Source organism: Panicum virgatum, chromosome 5K (assembly GCF_016808335.1).
Source record: "Panicum virgatum strain AP13 chromosome 5K, P.virgatum_v5, whole genome shotgun sequence".
NCBI classification, from domain to species: Eukaryota; Viridiplantae; Streptophyta; class Magnoliopsida; order Poales; family Poaceae; genus Panicum; species Panicum virgatum.
Window position 1 is genome coordinate 5,646,428 of NC_053140.1, and position 26,260 is coordinate 5,672,687.

Sequence of the window (26,260 nt, forward strand, 5' to 3'; positions counted from 1 at the left end):
AATCGGGGCGCTAAGGAGCGTCAACAGTGGCCAAAATGCAGACATGGTGAGGACTGCTTAGTGCAGATGTGCACCGACGGGATGGATGGCGATTGGCGTTTCTTCAAATGCCCACACGCATGGGTAATACTCGGTTGTTTTATTTCTTTATCTTCATTGAGACACCTTACATGAAATTTATTTTGCAGTCTTCAGATGCTCCAGAAAACTGTGGTTTTACCAGGTGGGTTGATCCTGCACCAATTGATTCAGTTCAGGAGTTCATCGAGTACCTCCAGATAAAGATCTTTGATCTGGAATGCAAGGTGAACCATTACGAGGAAGTGAGCGAGGGTAACAAAGATGACGAAAATGATAATACCAGCAATGCTGCCGCTTCACAGGATGAACCATGCACTATTCCTTACTACAACTGCCCTTGTCACAAGAAGAAGAGCCATGTCCCTCCGGCACCACCGCCTGCACCACTTGCAATGGGTGGATACTGCGGAGAAGGCTCAATGCAGTTTGCTACATGGGGGTACAGCTACAAGGACTACCTAGTGCTAGTGACATGCTGCATCGTTGTGTTTTTTTTAAATTACCTAAGGCATGTTAGCTTAGTCCAGAATCTGTTTACCGTAGCAGCAGCGGTGCACGTACCACCATCCACTTCTGGGCCCACCCCTCCCTCCTCCAGCCATCATCGTCCTCAAAGCAGCAGCAGCAGCCGTGGCCGGTGGTGGTGCTGATCCACGGGTTTGGCCTGCACCCGACGTGAAAGTGGGCGGCGCAGGCGGGCCCGCTGTCCCTGCACTTCGACCTGGTGGTGCCCACGCTGCTCTTCTTCGGCGCCTCCGCCACGCGCGCGCCCGCCCGCTCCGACGCCTTCCAAGCCGCCACCCTCGCCGCACTCCTCACCGGCGGCGGCCACATCCCGGGCCGCGGCGCCGACCGCGCGGTGCACGTGGTGGGCACCAGCTATGGCGGGCTCGTGGCGTACCACCTGGCCCGGGAGCTGCACCGCCGCGGCGGCGGCGCCAGCGCCGGGAAGGTGGCGCTGTGCGACTCGGATGCGTGCAAGGGCGCGGAGGACGACCGCGCGCTGGCGGCGAGGGCCGGCGTGGCGGAGGTGACGGAGATGCTCGCGCCGGCCGACACTTATTCCAGTACACACCACTTATTCTGCCAAGAAGTACGCAGAGATTTATCTCGATCAGATTGTTCGTTTACATGGCATTCCAAAGACGATTATTTCTGATCGTGGGCCTCAGTTTATAGCACGTTTCTGGGAGCAAATGCAGGAATCCCTTGGAACAAAATTGATTCGTAGTTCAGCTTATCATCCACAAACAGATGGGCAAACTGAACGAATCAATCAAATCCTTGAAGACATGCTGAGGGCATGTGTTATTCAATATGGCAAGAATTGGGTTAAGTGCCTAGCACTGGCAGAGTTTTCATACAATAACAGCTATCAATCCAGCTTGCAAATGGCACCATTTGAAGCATTATACGGTCGAAGGTGTCGAACTCCTTTGAATTGGTCCCAAGCAGGGGAACGCAAAATTTTTGGGCCAGATTTAGTCTCTGAGGCAGAGGAGCAAGTCAGAGTTATCCAGGTTAATCTTAAAGCAGCCCAATCAAGACAGAAAAGTTATGCAGACAAAAGAAGAGATCCTTTACAATTCGAGGTAGGAGACTTTGTATATTTGCGAGTATCTCCTACTAAAGGTGTTCAACGCTTTGGCTTAAAAGGGAAATTAGCACCCCGATACATCGGACCATTTGAAATTATCGAAACTTGTGGACCCGTTGCCTACCGACTTCGTCTTCCTTCTCAGTTGGCCGCCATTCATGATGTCTTCCATGTATCACAACTTCGGAAGTGCACCAGAGTACCTACTGAAATCCTTGAACCACAGGATATCGAGATTGAATCCGATCTATCTTATACGGAGTATCCAATCAAGATTCTTGACACAAAAGAAAGAAGTACTAGAAGGGAGAAAGTTAAAATGTACAAAATCCAGTGGAATCAGCATACTGTAGAAGAAGCTACTTGGGAAACTGAAAATTTTCTCCAAAGAAACTTTCCAGACTTTCTTAGAACCAATCCAGGTACCAAGTCTTTGCATCCTTTTCTTCCTGTAATCTCGGGACGAGATTTCCTTTTAGGGGGGAAGGCTGTAACACCCCGGGTGTTTACACAGTAATTAAATAGGTGTCTGCACAGTAATTGTGTTTGTTGCTATGCATCTTGTGCTTGAAATGCGTAAAAAGGATCTTTTTGTAATTATGAAAGGTTATATGTGTAATTATGATTTTTATGCGAGGTCCTTTATAAAGTTATTTGTGTAATTATAGTTTTAGTGGAGGGTGTTTGTGCAAAATTTCAGTGCATTTAATGCATGGTAGTCATTTTGCTTGTAAGTCTACATTTGAAGTGATTTTGCTTTGAAAAAGACAAAATTCCTAGAGTTTAAAATCCCTCTTGTGTTTTCAAATTTAGCTCTCTATCCTTTGGTCAAATAAATTTTTGCACAACATCAAAGTTGTAGCTTTTGAAAAATTGAACAACTTTCATGTTGGGCACTTTTTCATTTGAGCTTTGGTTTAAAAGTTATCGCTGTTTTACAGTGGGGTCCCTGGAACTTTTGGTAATTGCAAAACGAACCTTTTCTTCCACCTCAACCCCCTGCTCTGCTTCTCGCCGCCGGCCACCGACAGCGCCGCCGTGGAGCGCCTTCCCGGCTTTCCCGGCCATTACTTCGCCGTGCGCTGGCTCCCACGCGTCGCCGGCGAGCTCCTCCCCCTCCTGTTGCCTCGCGCTGGAGCCCCCACCCCTCGCCACGCGACGCCGCCGTGGAGAGTCCAAACCAGAGACCCAGCTCTCGATCTTTCGCGCGCCTGAGCACTACAAGAACCCCAGGATTCGATTTCACTCGCTCCTTTGCTCTCTCCTCGCTCCCACGCTGCAGAACACCACCGCCGCCCCGCTTGAACCCCGGCGAGCTCCACCCCGCCGCGGAGCCGCCAACCCAGACCCGCTCCACCCCTACATCCCCCACCATTAGCTGTCACACCCGGTTTTAAGGACAAAACCGAATGCATAGCTATATGTATGCCAGGATCAAGTTTCATACATATAGAGACATCATAAGTGAATAATCAGTAACAGTATCACGAAAAAGAAAAACTAAAACAATTAAAAGACTATCAGAGTTTACAGCTTATCCTGGAAACGGAGACTCCAAACTTCACAGGCAATCGACTGGGGGTTGCGTACGCCTAGAACTCAGCATCATCTTCAAAATACTTCTCACACCTTCTTCTTCTGAGCAGCAGTAAGTAAGGGTGAGTACACTTATGGTTGGTACTCAGCAAGGCCACAAGAAATAACCAGAAAATGATTTATATCCATCTTTAAGTTCATTAATCATGTGAGGGTCCAAGCCGCTCTTGACCGTGAGCACGGCTAACCGGTTAGTTTTAACTCTGCAGAGGTTGTACACTTTCACCACAATTCGCGTAAAAGTTCCGAAGAACTTTGAACCCAACCACGCATATGTGCTGATCAGGCACAATACCACACTTCCGAGGTGTGATTGCATAGGGACGCTACGAGGCCTTTACAAAGAATTCCTATATGTATGTGTTGGTCCCTGCCGTGCGGTCCCTCAGAAGACGCAGCTTCCTTCACCCGCTCCACAACACAAACTCATAACCACCAAGCGGAACAACCCCAACACAACATATAGTTCATCTAATTACTTAGCCAAGACCAGAGCCCATTAGTATTGTGGTTGTACGGTTTTCTTGGGTGGTTCTCCATGTTCCAATTAAATCATATCATCTTGTGAATAAAGCATAGATAGAAAGATGGTTAGGGTCACTTGCCTTTCTCCAACGAAAAGCTACTCTTACTGCTCTTCAGCTCTTGCTTGCATGGAAAACTTGACCTTCAAACTTCGAACATCGATACTTCTACTCGGAGCAATCAACGAGCAACCATACAAAGCAAACAAAAAGATACAACTAAGAACAATACACCAAACAAGATAAAAGCTTTGAAAGAACGCACTAAAGGATAGGGCTCGTTGCTATGGTTACGAGAGCGCAAGAAACGCGGAAAACGGAACTAAAACGGCGATTCTTCAGAATATACGGTGCTTCAGAGATCTAGTCGCGATTAACTAAAGAGTTAAGAGCTAGCGGAAAGATTTGCAAGACACAGAAAACTGTGCTCACAGAGGATAACAAGGTCACAAAGCTATCGCACATGTTGCAAGGATCACGTGAGCGCAAGAATCGATAAAAAAAATGGAGCTAAAACGAAGAAGATATGGCTAAAACAAGATTCTAGGGACTTGTTTGCAATAGATTTAAACTTTCAGGGGCTAGCTCTAAAGAAACTAGGGACTAAAACGAGATTTAACGTAAGATACAGGGGCTAGCTTGCAAAACAACGCACTAAGGATGGTGGGTTCTATTTTGGAAAAGCTCAGGGTGTTTTCTGTAAAGATTTGGACTAAAACAGAAATAGTTTTGAACTGCGATGCACGGAGGGTTGATTTTGGAAAAACGGAGGGGTTTATTTGCAAAAATGACCACGGTTGAACGGTATTTGGTTTAGTTGACTCGGGTCATATTAGATCTGGGCCGCTGGATCTAAATCGGACGGCGGGAGTGGATTGGGGTGGGCTGGCGGCGGCGCAGAGCTAGAGCGGGCGGAGCGGAGCTCGCGGCGGCGCATGGCGGATGGCGGCGACGGCGAACAAGACCGAGCGGAGCAGAGCGAGAGAGAGAGGGAAGAAAAGACGGAGGAAGTTGCTCACCGGAGAAGAAGAAAATCGTCGGAGTCGAGGAAGAAGGCACGGGGTCGACGGCGAAATGGCGACGACTCACGAGAAGGAAGACACCACGACGAAGAGGACAACGAGCTGAGAACTGGGGTGGCGTCGGATTTCACCGGAGATGCACGGATGCGGAGGATGGTGGGATTCTGGGGAAAAGATTATTTTAGGGATTCCCAAACAAGGAGCCTCCCTACGGGTAGTCTATATTTTTGTGTGGAATTGCCATGAGAGGTTGGTTTAATATATAGAGAGAAAAGTCTCGCCATCCCACATCAACTAGCAATGTGGTACTAAACCTCCCTCCCATGCTAATGGGCTTTACGTGCCTTTAGCCCATTAGGGAACACATGAATGGGCCCTTGAGGTCCATTAGGGATTTATGCACTTTTGATAGACTTAGCCCATTTAAAATTTCGGAATTAATTATTTTCGAAATTAAAATAATTCTAGAAAAATCTAGAATTCATATTTAAAGTCCGAAAAATATTCCAAATGGCCCGAAAATTCTAGGAAAAATCCTAGAAATATATTGGGACCAAACGAACTCAAATAAAATATTTGGAGCTCATGAGAAGATTTGGAAGAGCCTCTAAAAATTAGAGTTTGCTCTAGGGAAAATGGGAAAAGAATCCAGAAAAATCCGGAAAATTCCCGGGAAGAATTTTTGATGATAGAACACGTTTTGAAAGGTTGTTACACTCAACAACACTATGCATGTGACATGAATGCATCACCAGAAGAACAACATCATTTAATTTGTAAAACAACCAATATTTATTTTCTTTTACACTAAATTCTCTGTGAAGAAAAATAAATGTTGAGAAAATTTTAAAATTTTGAGAAAATTGTTGTTTTATTTTTAATTTTAATCACATCCTGAAATTCAAAAATTTCAGGGTGTGACATTAGCACCGCCTCGACCTCGCGCAGCTCCCAGGCCATTTTCCCTCACCCGAACACCACCGGAGCCACCCCGCCGCCGTGCTCCGAGCCCGCAAGCCGCCGCTCGCCGTCGACACCCCCTCTCCGACCGCCCTAGCTTCGATTCCAAGCACCCAGAGGTGCGCCTTGAACCCGTGAGGCTCACGCACCCCTCCACCCTCGCCGCCGGTGAGCCCCTCGCCAGGAAACCGCCAGTCAAACCTCGCCTCCCCCTCTGACCCGACCCGAGGACCTCGGTTTTGAATTTGAGAAAGCTCAGGGGGTTGTCTGCGATGTCAGTGATTCAGAGGAATAGTGCTCTAAGGACTTGTTTGAAATAGTTTGCTGTGATCTTTGAAATTCAATATCAATTTGTAGAAAATTCGTAAAATAGAAAATCTTGATGTTTTGGAATCCTCTTGAAGAGCTCTATGCAGTAGAACCATAATATGTTAGGTTTTAGTTGCAAGTTTTTGCTGTATAAATGGTTTTGTGTCACTAGGTAAATAAATACTAGTTATTTAATCTTTTTCTTATCTGATGCTTGGAAGCTGATATTGCTATGAAATTTTGGTGGTAGTTTACTCATGTAACACTAGATTTTCTATAAAAATTTCATGATCAGTTCTTTGTTGTAGCTATTTATTTGATTTAATCTTTGTTTAATAGACTTTATTCATGGTAAATAGTTTCTGTTCTTATTAAATCATGAAAATATTCATGAGTGTTCTTCTGGAGTATGTTAGCTTGTCCAGGAAGTTTGAGCCTTAGTTCATGGCTAGATCAGGGGCTAAAATATAAATCTTGCTAATCTGTTGTCTGTTTTATTTATTTTCTCAGATTTATTTCGATGCAGATAAAATCATGAAAAATTCACAGTAGATAGATCTTACCTGTGTAGATCTCCTGTTAAATTTTGTGCTTCTGTTTTGATCTATTTTGATCTGTATAATTCAAGCTTGTACTAGTTGTTGCCGGCATAAATGATTTATTGTGATTAAATGATTACATGTCTTGACATGATTTTTGTAGGGTAGATTACTTTGTTCATGTTCTGTTTAGAGTAATTTTGGTAGAGTTTATTACTGTTTGTACTCTAATTTGTTGATTTATTTACAAACCATGACTTAGTGGTATAGTAAATCACCACCACTCATTTTATGAAGTTAGTTAACTTCTTTTGTGCTGATTGATCATGATGCCTTGTGTAGTTAAATTTGTTATTTAACTACTCTATAAACGATTGCCCATGTTTGTTTATAATGTTGTTCTTGCATTACATATAGACACGACTGCCTTATCGGACGGGACGTACGAGCTGATCCCGGAATCTGACGGAGGTGATCTCGACGCTCAAGTAAACACTGCGGAACTAACTGAAGCCCCGAACCAAAGTTCGGAAGAGCCTAGCGCTGAAATAGTTAGCAACTACCGAGAAGGCAAGCCCCGGACATAACCTATATTTCAAATTATTATCATTTACTGTTATTACTTACTTGTGCATTTACAGTTCTTAGGATTTGAATTGAAACCCTAGTTGCATGATCCTAGGAACCTATGTACTGAACACTAGACTTGAGTTCGAGTAATTGCTAAGCTTATAGGGACGGTAAAAGTCGAGTGATTGCCTGTCACTCGCGAGCTTTATAGGAATTGCTTGTTTACTTTCTGTTATCAATATAAGGACGACGGACGGGGTTTTGTTCGATATCATGTCCTATGTGAGACCCCGTCTGTGTTGATGAACTTGCTAAGGTCGCGGTGTGTGGTAGTGCTGGTTAAGTTTTTGAAAGTACTAGTCACATGCCGTAAATATGGTACGCGGCAAGCCTAGTAGCCGATTGGACCGGGGAGTGGATATACCTGACACTCTCTCTTAGAGATAGGTTTTATTTTATGTTGCGCAACACCACGACTTCTAGGGACAAGGGTGGACCGAGCACGGGTGGACCTTGGAGCCCTGTAGTCGGGGAGAGTGTTCCTATCCACAAGCCGGAAAGAAAGGTCAACGGTTGTTTGGGAATGACCCGACGGTGTTCCAGACGTGTGTGCTAGGTTATCCTTGCAAGGTTGAATTTCGATTCAGAATCGTCCGCCTCTCACGATGAAATGAGACTGCTTGATCTCTTTGCCACACAGAGTAATAAGAGCAACAATATTCTTATTAATCTTGATGTTTGCTTAGAAGTTCCACCATGAATGGTTAGTAGATGCTTACATAGAATGGTTAATCAACTAGAATCTTGCAGCTAAAACTTGAAAGTAAGGACCTACTCTTTATTGCTTTTCAGCAAAGGAAAACCAGAGCCTTACAAAGCCTTGCATAGTCTAGCTAAGGTGGGCTACTTATACCCGTTGTCGGTTAAGTCTTGCTGAGTATTAGAATACTCAGCCTTGCTGTTGAAACCCTTTTTCAGGTATGACTTTTGAGGATCAGGTCGCTAGCTTGACCTATCCTTGCTCGTTGCCTCCTGGCTGGTCCGTAGAATGGGATACGTCTTCGGCCGGCAATGACTATGACGAGTGATACCAGGCTTGGGCTAGCTTGGTATACTTTTGGCGACGTGTTGTAGTGATCGTGTTTCATCTTCCGCTGTTTAGACTCTGAACTTATAATCATGGCTTGTATAACTGCTTTACTTAAGTTGGCTTTGTAATAAGGTTTTTAACTGGTTTGTAATCATTACTATGCCTGTGTTGTAAAAATTTTGGTTGTAATATCTCTGGACTCGCCTTCGTGCGGGGTATGCTTGTTCGATCCAAGAATCGGTGGTTGTATCGGGACGTTACCCGACAGACCAAAAATTGTTCCGTTTGAAGTGTGTTTAAGCTAATGTTGCCTTTATGGTGATGGTTTACGCACTTGAGCCGGGATAATTTAGGCGGTTCTGCCACAGCTGGCATCAGAGCTACAAGCATATACCAGAGGTGTTGGAACCTTAAAAATCGCTTTCCATATAAAATTGGAACCATAAAGAATTTCGGAAAACTACGTTGGATTCGTTAAGAGTTGTGTTTAGAACGTAAAGTCCTAGGGAATTTATGGGAATTACTAGGTGGTTATTTTTGTATGGTTTATGTTATCTGACTTCCAGCACTTTATATTTTGTCAAACCATACTCACAAGCAACTCTTAATTTTTGTAACGACGCACCTACGTGAGGTAAGATGGTAAGGATCCTCAGTCAGCTGAGGGAGTCTGACCTTCCCGTCGGTGATGCGAGCCGAACGCTGCCCTCAAGCAGTGGCTTACTTGAGGTGCTTCCAATATACCGACTATTAGTTGACTATATTGGAAGTAAAGTGTGCTCAGTCAGCTGAGGGAGTCTGACCTTCCCGTCGGTGATGCGAACCGAACGCTGCGCTCAAGCAGTGACTTACTTGAGCTGCTGCCAATATACCGATCTCGGTCGACTATATTGGGAGTAAAGGAACTCGTGAATACGCCACTATGTAGCGTATGTTAACGTTGGCCATACGGCGGAAATTGTATGGCTGCCGCTTCTATAGTGAGCGGTAATGTCTGGGAACGCTTTCATGGGTGCTGGCATGAAAGGTTCATTGGGGTTATATATTTATGTTCTGTCAATCTTATGCAGGTACGCTAACCACGATTCGATAAGATAAGAACGGTTAGAATGTATCGACTAGCTATATAGGGAGAGCCGTATTTATGTATGCCACCGTGCTAACCACGTAAGCCCAACGATAGTTGGCAGTTGTTTATCTTGTGAGGACGGTCAGGACGTGCATGCATATTTGGTTAATGTTTGATTGGTTCATAATAGTTGAAGTTGCTACATGAGCTTGTTAAAGAATTTCTAGTATGAATCCTTATAAGATAAGTGTTAGTGTGCTTAAAACATGAGTGAGTGAAATTTTGATTTTAGGAGCATGCTTGTTAAATGCTTAGACCTTCTTGGTTGAAAAATATGGTTTCAAGTCATGCCTTCCTCCTAAGCCCCATCTTGTTGTTATAAGGATCTTTTCATTCCTTAGAATCTCAAATGATGAACCAGTACCGATTGTGGTTTATTATTCTTTGAGTTTGGAATCATATCATCTTGTGAATTAGAATCACATTTGTTTTACCGCAGTCTTCTTAAAGCTTTATTTGAGAAGTCTTGAGATAATTGTATTACTCACATTTGAATCCTTTTTGATTCAGATGGCGACTTGTTCCCAGATCTTTTGGGATGAGGAGGGAAATGCTCATACCGATTGTCTGTACTGGGAGGGTTTTCCGAGGATTCTTTGGGATTCACTTCGTATCTTCCACTACCCAGATCCACCCCAGTACACGGGACGCCAGTTTTCGGAGGATGGAATTAAGAAGAACAGAGTTAAGATGATCATTCCTCAGCACCCCCACCTTGGAGTGGCCACCAATTGAGATTGAGGTGATTGGGTATCGTCTTGTGGATGCGTTTGAGAAAGCAGCTCTCAACGCTATCACCACTTTTTGTGAGCACCATCCCGAGGAGGTAGCAGCATATCCTATTGGTTTGTTTCCAGCAGTCAGTGCTGGCAATGCAGAGTGGCTGTTCAGGGTCACACACTTTGGGCACTTGATTGGTGATGTAGCGGATGAGACTATCGAGGCAGTAGTCAGATATATGAATGCCCAGTCTCACTACCAGATACTTCAGCAGCGACACATGGACCAGGTGATAGACTTGGCCCAGAGTTTTCAGCGAGGCCTTCGTCTGAAGGATATTCAGATTGAGGGACTTCAGGATGCCGTGGCTGGGAGGGATACTGCTATTGCACAGTTTGAGCATCAGGCTATGGAGTATGGTGCTGAGATAGAGTAGCGCAACACAGTTATCGGTTTTCTTCAGGCGCAGGTGAATGAGCTGCAAGCAGATTGGGCTGATGCTTTAGCACATGTTGGTATGCTCCAGGAGCAACTAGATGCCCCAGCTGAGCCGGCAGTAGCAGAGGAGGACCCAGAGGAGATTGAGGGAGTATCTGACTTAGATTCAGAGCACGCACTTGCTGAGCCTAACCCTCAGCCGGACGACTCTTCTTCCGGTAGTGCCTCTTCTGTGGGCAACCTCGACGACTTCTAGGCGTCTTAGACTTGTCCTAGATAGTTGTGTTCTCTTGTTGTATCATATGTATATAGGGAAGATGTTATTGTAAAATAGCCTTAGGGAGGAGTACCACTTGTTGTATTATATGTGGTAAGGTTAAGCGATGTTAGGTTGTAAGAACAAGGCTGCTTTGGATGTAATATAAGTAGCGACTACCAGTTTGGGAATAATAATCTTCTACTTAGCAAATCTCTTTATTTGTGCATTTTCACGCCGTTTGATGAATACAAGAGGTTGCAAATTTTTGTGGCATATGTGCTCATCAAATGTTAGCATGTTGAATCTGTGAGACTAAATTTTAGTCCAACCCCTTCTATGATCTCTGTTGTTTAGCAACATAGCACATAGCGATGAAGAGCGAATTGATAGATTATTTCCTTTACCCTTTGCTCTCAGCATTGAGTCTCTATACGATTGAGCATGAAGCTATCTAGCAGCTGACCAGTTTTGATTTTTGTGGGTTGCACATTTATGTGTTGTGCACATTGTGCTACACCGCATCTAGTTACATTTTTGCTGATTTTGTTTTATCCAAATGTATGATCATTGCATGTACCATTGATTTTGGAAGCGAGAAATATGTATCTAATGGATGTCTTCCATGATTACAGATGGTTGGTCATACACGCGGAACTCCTGATGGCTTCGGTTGTGAAAATGGCAGTGGATCTCAGTAACCACCGCCACCCCCGTCGAATCTGGCCGAGTTAATGGCCATGCAAACAGAGCTGCTTCGCCAGCTAGTCCATGGGCAACAAAATCAGCCACGCCAACAGTATGGAGGAAGGGAGGCACAACCAGCGGGTTACCAGGAATTCTTTGGTACCCAACCTCCACTTTTCAGCAAAGCTGATGACCGATTGGATGCCGATGCTTGGCTTCGTACAATCAATTCCAAGTTTGCTTTGTTAGCGGTACCATGTATTGATGCGAACAAGGCCCCCTTTGCCGCCCAGCAGCTTCGCGGTCCTGCACGTATATGGTGGGATAATTATTGTGAAATGCAGCCTGCTGAACATATCATATCTTGGGAGGAATTCAGAACTGCATTCAGATCACATCATATTCCGGAAGGACTAATTGAAAGAAAGTTGAATGAATTCTTGGCTCTAGATCAGGGAACCCGCACTGTTCTTCAATATGCACAGACCTTCAATCATCTGTGCCAATATGCGGGCCATCATGCTGATACTGATGCCAAGAAACGTGATCGTTTCCGTCGTGGCCTCAATACTAAGCTCAAAGAACGTTTAAACTTGGTTCAGCCCAATACCTATAATGAGCTGGTTAATATGGCCATTACACAGGAAGATTGTATTGCTGCACATCGTGCTGAGAAAAAGCAGAAGGCACCAACGGGACCCTCGAATGCCCAGCCACCGAGGTATCGCCTGGTGCAAAATACTCCACCAAGGCCTCCACAAAGAAATGTCCCAGTGGGTAGGTTTGTCTTTAGGCCGCCTCAGCAACAAGGAGGATTCAGACCTCCAGTGCCTCAGCAACAGCAACAGCAGCAGTTTAGCCCAAGGTCGAATGCCCCACAGTTCAATAGTGGGAATAGTAATAATCGATGTTTCAACTGCGGCAGTGCTTCTCATTTTGCCAAGAATTGTCCACAACCCAGAAGGAATAATCCAGGGCAAAACTCTAATCAGAACAACAACAACAACAACAACAACAACAAGGGCAAGGGCAAGAGGCAAATGGTGCAAGTCCGGCAAGGGCGAGTTAATTTCACTACTCTTGCAGACCTTCCAGCAGGAGCACCAGTTATGACGGGTACTTTCTCTATCCGCAATAAACCCACAGTCATATTATTTGATTCTGGTGCAACGCATAGTTTTATAAGTGCCAAATTTGGAGCCAGATTAGGATTGGATTTTTGTCATACTAAGGGATATTTTATGATAACAACCCCTGGTGGGAGGATAGCTTCCAATCAAATCACTACACATGTACCCCTTAAGTTGGGTAGTAAAGTGATAAAGACAGATTTGATTTTGTTGAATTTAGAAGGCATGGATGTTATTTTGGGCATGGATTGGATGACTAAACATAAAGTACTGTTAGATATCTCTTCCCGAGCTATCGAGATAGATTCACCACATCAAGGAGCCACCATACTCTATCTGCCGCAACGAGAGCGCATTAACTCTTGTGCTTATGCCACAAAAGAAATTAAACTTGAAGATATCCCTATCGTGTGGGAGTATGCGGATGTATTTCCAGAGGATTTACCTGGAATGCCTCCTGATAGGGACATCGAGTTTGTTATCGAACTTCAACCCGGTACCGCTCCTATTTCTAAGAGGTCGTACCGAATGCCTCCAAATGAATTAGCAGAATTGAAAGTCCAACTCCAAGACCTTCTTGACAAAGGTTTTATACGTCCAAGTTCTTCACCCTGGGGATGTTCAGCCCTGTTTGTGAAGAAGAAAGACAATAGTTTGAGGCTATGTGTTGATTATCGACCACTCAATGCGGTCACTATTAAAAACAAGTATCCTCTTCCCCGCATTGATATTCTGTTTGATCAGTTAGCTGGAGCTAAGGTTTTCTCTAAGATTGATCTTCGTTCTGGCTACCATCAAATAAAGATCAAGCCTTGTGATATTCCAAAGACTGCTTTCTCTACCAGATATGGACTATATGAATATTTGGTTATGTCTTTTGGTCTTACCAACGCCCCAGCATATTTTATGTACTTGATGAATTCAGTCTTCATGCCGGAGCTGGATAAATTCGTCGTGGTTTTCATTGACGATATCTTGATCTACTCCAAGAATGAAGAAGATCATGCTGAACATTTGCGTATCGTTCTCCAACGATTACGAGATCATCATCTTTATGCCAAATTCTCCAAGTGTGAATTTTGGTTGGACAGTGTGAAATTCTTAGGTCACACTATCTCCAGTGATGGTATATCTGTTGATCCAACTAAAGTACAAGAAGTGATGGATTGGGAATCTCCTATTTCAGTTCATCAAATTCGCAGTTTTCTTGGTTTAGCTGGATATTATCGTCGATTCATTACTGATTTCTCCAGAATAGCCAAGCCTATGACGGAGTTATTGAAGAAGGGAGTGAAGTTTGTTTGGAATGATAAGTGTGAAGAAGCTTTCCAAACTCTCAAAGCAAGATTAACTACCGCTCCAGTATTGTCTACACCGGACAGTACTAAACCTTTTGATGTCTATTGTGATGCATCGGGTACGGGACTTGGTTGTGTGCTTATGCAGGACAACCGGGTTATCTCTTATGCATCAAGAGCTCTCCGGGATCATGAGAAGAATTATCCAACCCATGATCTAGAGTTAGCAGCTGTTATTCACGCTCTTAAGATGTGGAGACATCATCTTATGGGAACTCACTGTAATATTTACACTGACCATAAGAGCCTCAAATATATCTTTACTCAAGCTGATCTCAACATGAGGCAGAGACGCTGGCTAGAGTTGATAAAGGATTATGATCTAGAAGTGCACTATCATCCCGGAAAGGCTAATGTGGTTGCGGATGCACTCAGCCGCAAGTCACAATGCCATTGTCTATCTGTAGAACCATTCAATGAAACTCTATGCCAGGAAATGATGAAGTTAAACCTAGAAATGGTACCTCAAGGAAGTTTGAACCATATATCCCTTGAGCCTACACTTCATGATAGCATCATCATGGGACAATTACATGATGAGGGTATCAAGGTCATCAAGGAAAAGTTATCACAGGGAGAAGCAAAGTATAAATGTTTCAGAGTGGATCATAGGGGAGTTCTATGGTTTGAATCCCGACTGGTGGTACCTAAGGATCATCAGCTTAGAAAGCAAATCCTTGATGAAGCACATCTTTCGAAATTTTCGATTCATCCCGGTGGTACCAAGATGTACCATGATCTCAAACAAAATTTCTGGTGGACTCGAATGAAAAGACAGATCGCCAGGTATGTTTCTGAGTGTGATGTCTGTCAAAGAGTTAAAGCTAGTCATTTGAAAGTAGCTGGTACTCTCCAACCTTTATCTATTCCATCCTGGAAATGGGAGGACATCAGTATGGATTTTATCGTTGGTTTACCCACTACTCCTCATAAGCATGATTCTGTTTGGGTAATCGTTGATAGACTCACCAAGACCGCTCATTTTATTCCAGTACACACCACTTATTCTGCCAAGAAGTACGCAGAGATTTATCTCGATCAGATTGTTTGTTTACATGGCATTCCAAAGACGATTATTTCTGATCGTGGGCCTCAGTTTATAGCACGTTTCTGGGAGCAAATGCAGGAATCCCTTGGAACAAAATTGATTCGTAGTTCAGCTTATCATCCACAAACAGATGGGCAAACTGAACGAATCAATCAAATCCTTGAAGACATGCTGAGGGCATGTGTTATTCAATATGGCAAGAATTGGGTTAAGTGCCTAGCACTGGCAGAGTTTTCATACAATAACAGCTATCAATCCAGCTTGCAAATGGCACCATTTGAAGCATTATACGGTCGAAGGTGTCGAACTCCTTTGAATTGGTCCCAAGCAGGGGAACGCAAAATTTTTGGGCCAGATTTAGTCTCTGAGGCAGAGGAGCAAGTCAGAGTTATCCAGGTTAATCTTAAAGCAGCCCAATCAAGACAGAAAAGTTATGCAGACAAAAGAAGAGATCCTTTACAATTCGAGGTAGGAGACTTTGTATATTTGCGAGTATCTCCTACTAAAGGTGTTCAACGCTTTGGCTTAAAAGGGAAATTAGCACCCCGATACATCGGACCATTTGAAATTATCGAAACTTGTGGACCCGTTGCCTACCGACTTCGTCTTCCTTCTCAGTTGGCCGCCATTCATGATGTCTTCCATGTATCACAACTTCGGAAGTGCACCATAGTACCTACTGAAATCCTTGAACCACAGGATATCGAGATTGAATCCGATCTATCTTATACGGAGTATCCAATCAAGATTCTTGACACAAAAGAAAGAAGTACTAGAAGGGAGAAAGTTAAAATGTACAAAATCCAGTGGAATCAGCATACTGTAGAAGAAGCTACTTGGGAAACTGAAAATTTTCTCCAAAGAAACTTTCCAGACTTTCTTAGAACCAATCCAGGTACCAAGTCTTTGCATCCTTTTCTTCCTGTAATCTCGGGACGAGATTTCCTTTTAGGGGGGAAGGCTGTAACACCCCGGGTGTTTACACAGTAATTAAATAGGTGTCTGCACAGTAATTGTGTTTGTTGCTATGCATCTTGTGCTTGAAATGCGTAAAAAGGATCTTTTTGTAATTATGAAAGGTTATATGTGTAATTATGATTTTTATGCGAGGTCCTTTATAAAGTTATTTGTGTAATTATAGTTTTAGTGGAGGGTGTTTGTGCAAAATTTCAGTGCATTTAATGCATGGTAGTCATTTTGCTTGTAAGTCTACATTTGAAGTGATTTTGCTTTGAAAAAGACAAAATTCCTAGAGTTTAAAATCCCTCTTGTGTTTTCAAATTTAGCTCTCTATCCTTTGGTCAAATAAATTTTTGCACAACATCAAAGTTGTAGCTTTTGAAAAATTGAACAACTTTCATGTTGGGCACTTTTTCATTTGAGCTTTGGTTTAAAAGTTATCGCTGTTTTACAGTGGGGTCCCTGGAACTTTTGGTAATTGCAAAACGAACCTTTTCTTCCACCTCAACCCCCTGCTCTGCTTCTCGCCGCCGGCCACCGACAGCGCCGCCGTGGAGCGCCTTCCCGGCTTTCCCGGCCATTACTTCGCCGTGCGCTGGCTCCCACGCGTCGCCGGCGAGCTCCTCCCCCTCCTGTTGCCTCGCGCTGGAGCCCCCACCCCTCGCCACGCGACGCCGCCGTGGAGAGCCCAAACCAGAGACCCAGCTCTCGATCTTTCGCGCGCCTGAGCACTACAAGAACCCCAGGATTCGATTTCACTCGCTCCTTTGCTCTCTCCTCGCTCCCACGCTGCAGAACACCACCGCCGCCCCGCTTGAACCCCGGCGAGCTCCACCCCGCCGCGGAGCCGCCAACCCAGACCCGCTCCACCCCTACATCCCCCACCATTAGCACCGCCTCGACCTCGCGCAGCTCCCAGGCCATTTTCCCTCACCCGAACACCACCGGAGCCACCCCGCCGCCGTGCTCCGAGCCCGCAAGCCGCCGCTCGCCGTCGACACCCCCTCTCCGACCGCCCTAGCTTCGATTCCAAGCACCCAGAGGTGCGCCTTGAACCCGTGAGGCTCACGCACCCCTCCACCCTCGCCGCCGGTGAGCCCCTCGCCGGGAAACCGCCAGTCAAACCTCGCCTCCCCCTCTGACCCGACCCGAGGACCTCGGTTTTGAATTTGAGAAAGCTCAGGGGGTTGTCTGCGATGTCAGTGATTCAGAGGAATAGTGCTCTAAGGACTTGTTTGAAATAGTTTGCTGTGATCTTTGAAATTCAATATCAATTTGTAGAAAATTCGTAAAATAGAAAATCTTGATGTTTTGGAATCCTCTTGAAGAGCTCTATGCAGTAGAACCATAATATGTTAGGTTTTAGTTGCAAGTTTTTGCTGTATAAATGGTTTTGTGTCACTAGGTAAATAAATACTAGTTATTTAATCTTTTTCTTATCTGATGCTTGGAAGCTGATATTGCTATGAAATTTTGGTGGTAGTTTACTCATGTAACACTAGATTTGCTATAAAAATTTCATGATCAGTTCTTTGTTGTAGCTATTTATTTGATTTAATCTTTGTTTAATAGACTTTATTCATGGTAAATAGTTTCTGTTCTTATTAAATCATGAAAATATTCCTGAGTGTTCTTCTGGAGTATGTTAGCTTGTCCAGGAAGTTTGAGCCTTAGTTCATGGCTAGATCAGGGGCTAAAATATAAATCTTGCTAATCTGTTGTCTGTTTTATTTATTTTCTCAGATTTATTTCGGTACAGATAAAATCATGAAAAATTCACAGTAGATAGATCTTACCTGTGTAGATCTCCTGTTAAATTTTGAGCTTCTTTTTTGATATATTTTGATCTGTATAATTCAAGCTTGTACTAGTTGTTGCAGGCATAAATGATTTATTGTGATTAAATGATTACATGTCTTGACATGATTTTTGTAGGGTAGATTACTTTGTTCATGTTCTGTTTAGAGTAATTTTGGTAGAGTTTATTACTGTTTGTACTCTAATTTGTTGATTTATTTACAAACCATGACTTAGTGGTATAGTAAATCACCACCACTCATTTTATGAAGTTAGTTAACTTCTTTTGTGCTGATTGATCATGATGCCTTGTGTAGTTAAATTTGTTATTTAACTACTCTATAAACGATTGCCCATGTTTGTTTATAATGTTGTTCTTGCATTACATATAGACACGACTGCCTTATCGGACGGGACGTACGAGCTGATCCCGGAATCTGACGGAGGTGATCTCGACGCTCAAGTAAACACTGCGGAACTAACTGAAGCCCCGAACCAAAGTTCGGAAGAGCCTAGCGCTGAAATAGTTAGCAACTACCGAGAAGGCAAGCCCCGGACATAACCTATATTTCAAATTATTATCATTTACTGTTATTACTTACTTGTGCATTTACAGTTCTTAGGATTTGAATTGAAACCCTAGTTGCATGATCCTAGGAACCTATGTACTGAACACTAGACTTGAGTTCGAGTAATTGCTAAGCTTATAGGGACGGTAAAAGTCGAGTGATTGCCTGTCACTCGCGAGCTTTATAGGAATTGCTTGTTTACTTTCTGTTATCAATATAAGGACGACGGACGGGGTTTTGTTCGATATCATGTCCTATGTGAGACCCCGTCTGTGTTGATGAACTTGCTAAGGTCGCGGTGTGTGGTAGTGCTGGTTAAGTTTTTGAAAGTACTAGTCACATGCCGTAAATATGGTACGCGGCAAGCCTAGTAGCCGATTGGACCGGGGAGTGGATATACCTGACACTCTCTCTTAGAGATAGGTTTTATTTTATGTTGCGCAACACCACGACTTCTAGGGACAAGGGTGGACCGAGCACGGGTGGACCTTGGAGCCCTGTAGTCGGGGAGAGTGTTCCTATCCACAAGCCGGAAAGAAAGGTCAACGGTTGTTTGGGAATGACCCGACGGTGTTCCAGACGTGTGTGCTAGGTTATCCTTGCAAGGTTGAATTTCGATTCAGAATCGTCCGCCTCTCACGATGAAATGAGACTGCTTGATCTCTTTGCCACACAGAGTAATAAGAGCAACAATATTCTTATTAATCTTGATGTTTGCTTAGAAGTTCCACCATGAATGGTTAGTAGATGCTTACATAGAATGGTTAATCAACTAGAATCTTGCAGCTAAAACTTGAAAGTAAGGACCTACTCTTTATTGCTTTTCAGCAAAGGAAAACCAGAGCCTTACAAAGCCTTGCATAGTCTAGCTAAGGTGGGCTACTTATACCCGTTGTCGGTTAAGTCTTGCTGAGTATTAGAATACTCAGCCTTGCTGTTGAAACCCTTTTTCAGGTATGACTTTTGAGGATCAGGTCGCTAGCTTGACCTATCCTTGCTCGTTGCCTCCTGGCTGGTCCGTAGAATGGGATACGTCTTCGGCCGGCAATGACTATGACGAGTGATACCAGGCTTGGGCTAGCTTGGTATACTTTTGGCGACGTGTTGTAGTGATCGTGTTTCATCTTCCGCTGTTTAGACTCTGAACTTATAATCATGGCTTGTATAACTGCTTTACTTAAGTTGGCTTTGTAATAAGGTTTTTAACTGGTTTGTAATCATTACTATGCCTGTGTTGTAAAAATTTTGGTTGTAATATCTCTGGACTCGCCTTCGTGCGGGGTATGCTTGTTCGATCCAAGAATCGGTGGTTGTATCGGGACGTTACCCGACAGACCAAAAATTGTTCCGTTTGAAGTGTGTTTAAGCTAATGTTGCCTTTATGGTGATGGTTTACGCACTTGAGCTGGGATAATTTAGGCGGTTCTGCCACAATACTAAAGTAAGCTAGGCGAGATGTCAAAACAACTCGGTCCTCATGGTTCACCAGGCAGCAACCATCCCTCAACATGTCAACTCGATCCTACCACCGCGGTAGCACTCATCTGCCAGTCTACCACCACGGTAGCGCCGACTCCAGCATACCCAGCTGCCCTAGCCTCAGCCAAAACCCTTCATATCCTAGTCTCAACTCTGGATATGCATAACTACTCAAATGCATGTATGAGCACACTCAATCACTCAAGTACCGGTATATGTAATCGATCCTAAACCAGGGCTACAACTAGACGTCCTCACATGGATGCAACCGCTCAAATAGGGGTCGATGAAACTTGCCTTCGCTTACGTACGCGTCGGCGGCGGCAGCTTCCTGCTCGCGGTACGGGTCTTCTGGCTCCGGCTCGCGGTACTGGCCTTCGTACTCCTTGGCAGGCTCCTCCTCGGTCACTCCGTGATCTACGGGCGAAAACGGCACAACCGGCAAACAAACACAAGAAAGCTATAAAATAAGCTCAAATGGAGATGAAAATAGGAGGAATAGATAGTATATGATTTGAGAAGAGTTTAGAAAAAAGAGTTACGTGAAAAGGAGTTGATATGAAGGAGATATTGAGTTTACAGTATTGGTTCGTATTCAATTCTGAAAATAGAATGATTTTGATTAAGTGCTCACAGCCTGATGGGTGTTTTGGGCCTTTATTAGTATTGTGTAGTTAATGGTCGGGGAGCTGCCTGCCATCTCACCTTGGCACGGAACAGCTCGAGGAAGAGGGTCAGCTGTTGGGGCTTCGTCTCGTGAGTGAGCTGGGCTCGTGAGGAGTGGTTCAGCTAGCGGAGCGAAGCGGCTCAGTGTGCTTGGGCTGATGATGGGGCTCATCACCGCCTCGCTCCTTTTATAGGCGAGGAGAGTAGCAGCGGCATCGCGCAGGGACGGGCGACAGCGTGGGCCGCGGCAGCTCGTCGTCAACGCGAACAGTGGCAGCGCTGAAGGCGCGAGCGTTGAGGCGGCAAAGCCGGCGAGGACGCTGCAGCGGCATGGGCGAGGTGGGGACGCGGAGGTGGGCGGCACGGCGTGGTGCCGACGGCAGTGCGCGGTCCCGTCGTGGGGCCGGCGTGTCGCGCGTGCGCGAGCGAGAGCGAGCGCGGGTGAGGACGGCAGGAAGGGGGCGTCGGCTTCTTTTGTAGACGAGGTGAGGCGATTCGCGCGGCGGAGAAAAAAATCTCGGCCGGCACTGTGCGCGACGACCGAGGTGGGTGCTGCCATATTTGCATGATGGGTTATTTAATATTGTGAGCACTCTTGCCGGCTTCCAGGAAATTGAGTGAGTGCTGCCATGACGGGTCATTTCAAGGTCAATGGTGTGGGTACTCTGTGGCTTTCATGGGATGATGAAGTTATGGCGAAGGAGGTAGGCGCTGTCATGATTGCCTGGGAATTATGGCGTAGTACGGTGACTCAAGAGGCTTCTATGGTAAGAGACGAGATGATTTTTGTCGTAGGTGCAAGCATGCATATGCTGGTTACTGAAGGGAACGAATGTACTAACGCAAAGCAAGAGTATAAAATAGTTTGCCTAATAGTTATGTAATACCTCATATAACGTTAGTATTATTTTACGTTACTAGTTTAATTGCAACATAAGTTTTATTTTAGTGATTGTTGGAAATTGAGGTGGCCCTAATACCCACTAAGTTGAGGATCTACCCCTATGACACACCAACTCACTTCAGAGTCGGACAGCTTCTAGTTACTTAGTGTACCGGCTCCTTTTGACGGCAGAGCCGCCTTTTGCTTCCGGGAGGCAGAGCCTACCAATAGATGAAGCTGGCTTCCGGGTGACAGAGCCAACCTTCGATGAAGCCCAGACCCTTTTGTGATCCCGGGTGGCAGAGCCAACTTTCGATGGATCACAACTTATACACTAAGTACTTAAATTTAACCGGGAGACTAACACTTATAAAAACACTTACCTTATTGGAGCAACAAAGTTACAAAGGAACACACACCTTTAAGTGACTAGCCTAGCACTCACACTTCTAGCCCTACTACAACTCATCTACCTTGCTCATGGATGGATGTCATGGCAAGGAGGGGGGCTCTATTTATAGGCCAAGGGGAGCCAGGGTATTAGGACAAGTGTCCCCCTTCTAGAGAATTCCAAAATATTCTAACATTTTACAAATTCTAGAGTACTCCATAAAAAATATCTCACTCTTGCTTAGTGGAGAATGTTCTAGAGGGTTGCCTTGCATTTCTTTCAATAGTGATGAAAACTGGAATGTTACACTCCTCCGCGACATGCTCCAGGTACGTACACGGTATACCGTATACGTATACTGGCATCCGTACATACACGAAATGTACGTACGCATCGAGCTAGGCTGACTGAGCCCGTCCAACCAAAGTGGAGGCCATCATAAGAGATGGGGCCCACCACCAGTCCTGGGTTTGGTCAGGGGCTGGCCCACATGAGTTTGGTAACTGATTGATCGTCCCAGCGCCATCTCATCTCCTCTCGCGTACACTTGAAGCATAGGAGGAGGACTAGGGCGCCACCATGACGCGAGCATAGCGTCATGCATGCATGCACGGGCTCCTCCAATTGAACCCCTAATCGCAGAGAACGCAACCTGGCTGCAGTATCAGGTTGTTTCTTCAGAAGAGCAATGTGATCAGATCAAATAACTTCTTGCTCGAATGCTGCATTTGCAGAAGTACTTCGGGGACAAGAGGGAGGATAAGATCGCGCTCATCAAAGGGATCACCACCGGGGAAGGCTTCCAGCTCGATCCTCTGCCTCAGGTACGGCCTGGCCGAACCAAGCAGTAAGATAGGGCATCATCATCATCATAGAATGAATCGATTTCAACCTATGGCAGGAGGTTTTGATCATCTGGGGCGAGTTCGACCAGATCTTCCCTGTGGAGAAAGCCCACAAGATGAAAGAGTAAGTTCATGCTGTTGCTGTCCCTGCTTGCTAAATCACAGTCCATTTTCTTCAGTAATCAGACAGCCAGCCAGACACTCATTTGGTTCTTCAACGCAACCTAGCTTTTAATAATCTAGTGAAAACATGCTAGTTAACGCATGACCGATGAGATGAAATATAGGTACTAATAAACATCTGAACTCTGCACGCACATGCAGGAAGCTTGGGGAGAAGGCGACGGTGATCCCGAACACGGGGCACCTGCCGCAGCAGGAGAATCCCAAGCTCTTCAACAAAATCCTCCTCGACTTCCTGCTGCACCCGGCGGCCACCTCCAACGGCAGCGCCGCCGCCAAATAGCGCCTGCTATTCGCGCCACCTTGATGTTGCGTGCATCCGGTGATCGTTCGTGGAGATCCTGCCTTCTCTTTTTTTTTCCAGCCTGTTTTTAAACGCAGAGGCAATGCAGATTGCTTTGTTTTACCAATGCAAGGTGTAGGGAGAGAGTTTGCAGCCTTGCTTCTTTTCAATTTTTTCTTCTTCTTCTTTGCGAGCACTTGATCGCGAAGCTAAATCAGCGGTCGAGCGCTAATTGAGAAACCAACGCGCGACGCACATGTGTCCAGATGACCACCCCATGAAACACTGCTGCGTGCGCCCCCTACCTGGCTACCTCCCTCTGCCCAGATTCCGTTCACAGTGCTGCACACATCCCCCCGCCCAGATTCCATTCTCTTTCTGGTTTTCCCCTCTCTCATGTTGTCTCGAGAAAATAATGTTTTCTTTTTTCCCTAACATTTGCTTTTCCATATTTTGTGCTTCGAATTTTGTTCCTATTTTTTCTCAATATTGTTTCAACAACTTATAAGCAAAATATTCCAAATGAGATGCTTACCGTCATTATGTTGTGTTTCCGAGATATTCTTTTGACAAAATTTTCATAGAAAGTATGCTAAAAAGTTATCTCGAGAAGTTGTATTTATTTTACAATCTGTACGTTGAACTTATTTATCAAAGTTGTGTGAAAAGTTTTTCTGATAACATTCACATGGAAGTTATGTTCAAAATTATTCTTTAATAAGTAGGCTGAAAAGGTTATACGTAAAAAATGTACATACCGGGATATTGTGTTAAAAGTTATGTGAAAAGTTTTTTCTTTTACAGTTTGTATGGTGAACTTATGTATCAAAGTTGTGCGAAAAGTTTTTCTGATAACATTCACATGGAAGTTAGGTTCAAAATTATTCATTAATAAGTAGGTTGAAAAAGTTATACGTAAAAGATCTATGTATCATGACAGTTGTGTTAAAAGGTATCCTGAAAATGGATTGGAAGTTATAGATAAAAGTTATGCAAATCATAAAAGATGTGTTGAAAATTTATTGTCTAATAGTTATGCTGGAAAACACCATCCAATAGTTATTTGGAAGAAGTTATACCGGCTCATAAGTTTTAACTTTCTAAAAATAGAAAAGTAGTGGAGAAGAAAACTTTCCAAAAAAGGAAAATTCGGATGCTGTCCGATCGATCGATGTCACAAAGAAGCTGCACATAAGAAGCGTCCATAACTCCACATACCAACGGGGGCGATTTTTCTGAAGAACACTTTTGAGCCGTCTTAGGGCTTTGTTCAGTCGAATGGACCTGTGAGGTGAAAGCCTGCGAGCCCACCATGCATTGATCTATCGTCGAGTCATTCAGTTTGAAGCTTTCTTTAAGTAGTATAAACAAAAATCAAGCGATTTCTTTGGAAATATATATGAAGAACGAGGAGCCGGCTCCTTTCGTCTGCCAGTGTTTTTGTTTCAGTTCGAGGCTGTAGTCGTACCTCTTACGATCGTAAGAGATCAAACAACCTTGTCCGCCACTGACTCTTTTTTTCCAATGTTTGATGATATTCCTGTTCCTCTAGTGTTTGAACGGCTCAAGGGAGCCTTGCAGGGAACAACTGATGAGCAGGCGCCGACTGTGGAGATGGTCGGGGCGGCTCTGGACCGTCTTGAGGTAGCTGCGCGCCAGGGCCACGACGAGCCGATCATGCCAATGCTGCCTGCTTCACTGCTGGATGCGGATGTCGACACGACTGCGGCTCCAGCGGCGAGCGCGGCCGCCGGAACGCCCACGCAGAACGACCGCCCACCAGAGATGGCACTCGACAGCTTCTTCGCTACTCCGCCTAGACCTGCTGTGCTTGCCATGCCGCAGGTCCAGCGGAAGGCTCCAGCAAGACCCCGGCGCAGTTACGACATGAGCAACGTACGTCGGAGTGCGCGGCTGGCCAAGAAGCCGGCGTTGCCGGCAGTCCAGCGTGCACAGGTCAACCTGTGCCGCAAGCTGGGACTGGTGTCGGATGAGCACGTCCCTGTTGAGCAAATTCTGGCAGAATATGTCGCCATGTACAATGGACCGCTGCCTTCCCAAATCGTGGCCGCGCTGTCCTCGGTGTTCGGCCTCGACGACGACCTAACGGACCAGCTTGATGGTGCCATGCTGGAGCTGGTGGGCGAGGGAGTACAGGAGCTCCAGGAGGGAGGTGACCCGGCTGCCCTGTAGGCGCAGCCTGGACTTGCTGAGCTTTCATTTTGCTCATGTATCGCTTATCTTTCAACTTCAGCGTTCAGTACCGTAGTGTCGTCATGCTACTTCGTGCTTCGTTCCTTGCCTCGGACTCGCCGGGCAACTAGCGTCTTCATGTTTCTTCGTGAGTTCATGCTGCGGAACTGCCGGGCAACCGTTGTGACTTTCTGCACTAAGACTACCCAAGTTTGTGTAATTGATTTGCATTCAACCAGACTGTTGCTTCGCATGTCCAACTTCTTCAGTTTGATCAGCCCAAGGCCTCGCTTCCTTCGCTGCTTGAGATTTGTCCCTGGTGGATGCGGCCACCAGACTCGTGAGTTTCCGTTGCTCCCAAATGATAGCACCCAATATTGATGTGGTTTGCTGGAACGTGAGAGGGCTGAACAATGCATCACGTTGCTTCACTGTGCATGACATGCTAGCTGCAACAAATTGTCATTTGGCTTGTCTTGAGGAGACCAAACTGTCAAACATCGATGGGGTGCTCCACGCGGCCGGGCCACCCGCCGCGCCGCTCGCCTGCCACGCCTGCCCACGCCACGCGCCACAGGGCCGTCATCACCGCCGCGCCGCTCGCCGCTTGCCTGCCTCGACGCCCGAGCTAAGCAAAGAATTGATTTCCCCTTTTTTCACATAATGTAATGGGTTGGGGTTTGAATTTTTTTTTCCCTTTTATTTGTTTCCAATATCTACTCAGCTGTTGAGTTGTTTAGCATTTATTTTCAATATTATTTAAGAGCTTGTTTTAATCCGTTGAAATTATGTATTGACTTTATGTTGTTGGTGGCGTTTAGAGATGGATAGGGCATGGATGTACACAGCACGAAGGACGGATGCATATTTCCATGAAGAACTTAATAAATTAATTCAAGCTACGGAAAATCATGCAAGAATTAAGAAGACACATCTGATACATTGCCCGTGCAAGCC

General features: G+C 45.1%; 1 pseudogene; it reads left to right on the plus strand.

Annotated features, from left to right (window-relative positions):
- Positions 1-500: 500 nt before the first annotated feature.
- On the plus strand, positions 501-25,541 carry LOC120709439 (annotated as a pseudogene).
- The last annotated feature ends 719 nt before the right edge of the window (positions 25,542-26,260 follow it).